We start from the raw sequence: 3878 nt of genomic DNA, 5'->3' as shown, positions 1-3878 counted from the left end.
AGAGGCTGAATGAATTAATTTAAATATATTATAATCCTCAATCACAAGGCATTCGTGAGCCTGGCGCTCAATCATCCAGGCTCACCTGTCTTTATGGCCTCCTCGGGAGAAGGTCTCTCCTGAGAGGAAAACGCCTGCTCCCCATGGCCTTGCCGGTGGAACCGGAAGCCATTCAGGATCCACTGTGGAGGCCGAGGGCAAGGGTATGTGCCCCTTCAGCATTGCCAGCCTGGCAGTGCCAGCCTGGCAGCTTGGCACTGCCAGCATGGCGCCTTGGCAATGCCCAGGGGTAGGGCCTCTGGGGGCTTGGCATGAGGGGCAGAGCCTGAGGGGGCAGGGCTTATGGGGACCTGGAGAGGACGGGGCCAGGCCGGGGCATCAGATTGGGGAGGGAGAAAGGCCCCACTGCCGCTCTGCAGCTACGATCGGTGGTGGGGGGAGGGGGGCCTTTGCTGCTCTGCATCAGATCGGAGGGGGGAAGGGGGGCGCGATAGGTCTGGGCAGTGCGGGGGGGGGGGGGGGGGGTGGCGGTGCTGTGGGGCTCGCAATCGGCCACGGACCCCCAGCGATTGCTGGAGGGGTGGTGGTTGGTTGAGGCCAGCTGCAGTAGCAGAGGCCTGGACAGCTCTCTCTCTGTGATGTGGAGATGCCGGCGTTGGACTGGGGTAAACACAGTAAGAAGTCTCACAACACCAGGTTAAAGTCCAATAGGTTTATTTGGTAGCAAAAGCCACTAGCTTTCGGAGCGCTGCTCCTTCGTCAGGTAAGTAGGAGTTCTATTCACTAACAGGGCATATAAAGACACAAACTACCCCCCCCCCCCCCCCCCCCCCACCACACACACATCGCTGGCCCCCACAACCCCCCCACACACATCGCTGGCCTCATCGCTGGCCCCCAACCCCCCCCCCCACAGACATTGCTGCCCCCCCTTTACAGACATCACTGCCCCCTCTCCCTCCCCACTCCACAACAGACATACCCACTCACCCCATGCCCCCATGGTTCTGAATAATGAGGGTACCCAATCTCTCCATTCCTTGAACATACTGATCTCACTGCTGCCCTGCAGAGAACTAGCACTGTGATGACATGCACAACCCCAGCTTGCGATCATTCCCTCTCTTGAAATGGGAGCCTTGAGTATTGCACTCCCCCTGGACACAGCAGCCTTTTGAATGGCAGCCAATCAGCACCCCGAGGGATGCATGACATTTAACTGAATGTAGCCTTCAAAATCTCTCACAAGTATTTGTTGCCAACGGGCCCTTGACTGGCCGCACTCTGCCCCCGCACTCCCCTGACTGGCCGCACTCTGCACCCGCACTCCCCTGACTGGCCGCACTCTGCACCTGCACTCCCCTGACTGGCCACACTCTGCACCCGCACTCCCCTGACTGGCCGCACTCTGCACCCGCACTCCCCTGACTGGCCACACTCTGCACCCGCACTCCCCTGACTGGCCGCACTCTGCACCCGCACTCCCCTGACTGGCCACACTCTGCACCCACACTCCCCTGACTGGCCACACTCTGCACCCACACTCCCCTGACTGGCCACACTCTGCACCCACACTCCCCTGACTGGCCGCACTCTGCACCCGCACTCCCCTGACTGGCCGCACTCGCTGCACCCGCACTCCCCTGACTGGCCACTCGCTGCACCCGCACTCCTCTGACTGGCCACACTCTGCACCCGCACTCCCCTGACTGGCCACTCGCTGCACCCGCACTCCCCTGACTGGCCGCACTCGCTGCACCCACACTCCCCTGACTGGCCACTCGCTGCACCCGCACTCCCCTGACTGGCCACACTCTGCACCCGCACTCCCCTGACTGACCACACTCTGCACCCGCACTCCCCTGACTGGCCGCACTCACTGCACCCGCACTCCCCTGACTGGCCGCACTCACTGCACCCACACTCCCCTGACTGGCCACTCGCTGCACCCGCACTCCTCTGACTGGCCACACTCACTGCACCCGCACTCCCCTGACTGGCCGCACTCACTGCCCCCGCACTCCCCTGACTGGCCGCACTCACTGCACCCACACTCCCCTGACTGGCCGCACTCACTGCACCCGCACTCCCCTGACTGGCCACACTCACTGCACCCGCACTCCCCTGACTGGCCACACTCTGCACCCGCACTCCCCTGACTGGCCGCACTCACTGCACCCGCACTCCCCTGACTGGCCACACTCTGCACCTGCACTCCCCTGACTGGCCACTCGCTGCACCCGCACTCCCCTGACTGGCCACTCGCTGCACCCGCACTCCCCTGACTGGCCACACTCTGCACCCGCACTCCCCTGACTGGCCGCACTCACTGCACCCGCACTCCCCTGACTGGCCACACTCTGCACCCGCACTCCCCTGACTGGCCGCACTCGCTGCACCCGCACTCCCCTGACTGGCCACTCGCTGCACCCGCACTCCCCTGACTGGCCACTCGCTGCACCCGCACTCCCCTGACTGGCCACACTCTGCACCCGCACTCCCCTGACTGGCCGCACTCACTGCACCCGCACTCCCCTGACTGGCCACACTCACTGCACCCACACTCCCCTGACTGGCCGCACTCGCTGCACCCGCACTCCCCTGACTGGCCGCACTCGCTGCACCCGCACTCCCCTGACTGGCCGCACTCACTGCACCCACACTCCCCTGACTGGCCACACTCTGCACCCGCACTCCCCTGACTGGCCGCACTCACTGCACCCGCACTCCCCTGACTAGCCGCACTCTGCACCCGCACTCCCCTGACTGGTCACACTCTGCACCCGCACTCCCCTGACTGGCCGCACTCGCTGCACCCACACTCCCCTGACTGGCCACACTCTGCACCCGCACTCCCCTGACTGGCCGCACTCACTGCACCCGCACTCCCCTGACTGGCCGCACTCACTGCATCCGCACTCCCCTGACTGGCCGCACTCACTGCACCCGCACTCCCCTGACTGGCCACACTCACTGCACCCACACTCCCCTGACTGGCCGCACTCGCTGCACCCGCACTCCCCTGACTGGCCGCACTCGCTGCACCCGCACTCCCCTGACTGGCCGCACTCGCTGCACCCGCACTCCCCTAACTGGCCGCACTCACTGCACCCGCACTCCCCTGACTGGCCGCACTCACTGCACCCGCACTCCCCTGACTGGCCACACTCACTGCACCGGCACTCCCCTGACTGACCGCACTCACTGCACCGGCACTCCCCTGACTGACCGCACTCACTGCACCGGCACTCCCCTGACTGACCGCACTCACTGCACCGGCACTCCCCTGACTGACCGCACTCACTGCACCGGCACTCCCCTGACTGGCCACACTCACTGCACCTGCACTCCTCTAATAAACCAGAGCTGTATATAAGCTGCAGGAATGGACCCACAGCCAGTCACACCACAAAGATGTCTGAGCGGAAACCAGCACCCAGATTCACAGAGGCCGACCAGCAGCACCTGCTAGATGTTGTGGAGGAGAGGCGTCATAGTCTGTTCCCTGGCCAGGGCCCCAACCCAAGGGGTGCATCCCCCACAGCATTGTGGGAGGAGGTGGCAGAAGCGGGTGAATGCCAGGGGCCTGACACCGCGCTCTAGCCGGCAGTGTCGGAAACAAATGTACGACCTTCTTCGAGCAGCAAGACTGAGTGAGCATCCCACTTGGAATCCCGCTGATGCTTGGCACGGATCTCAAACCCTGCTTAGACACCTGAAGGGCATGCAACAAGTGACCCTTCCCCCAGGAACAGAATCTAACCTCTTCCCCTCAACAAGCACCTTTCAGTGGTGACCGCTTCCCCTGAAACTGCCAGCACAACGCCCGAGACACAGGCACACATTGCGCACCATGCGCTGCAATATGTTAATGCTTG

Source organism: Mustelus asterias, chromosome 6 (assembly GCF_964213995.1).
Source record: "Mustelus asterias chromosome 6, sMusAst1.hap1.1, whole genome shotgun sequence".
NCBI lineage: Eukaryota > Metazoa > Chordata > Chondrichthyes > Carcharhiniformes > Triakidae > Mustelus > Mustelus asterias.
This window is presented reverse-complemented; position numbering follows the sequence as displayed.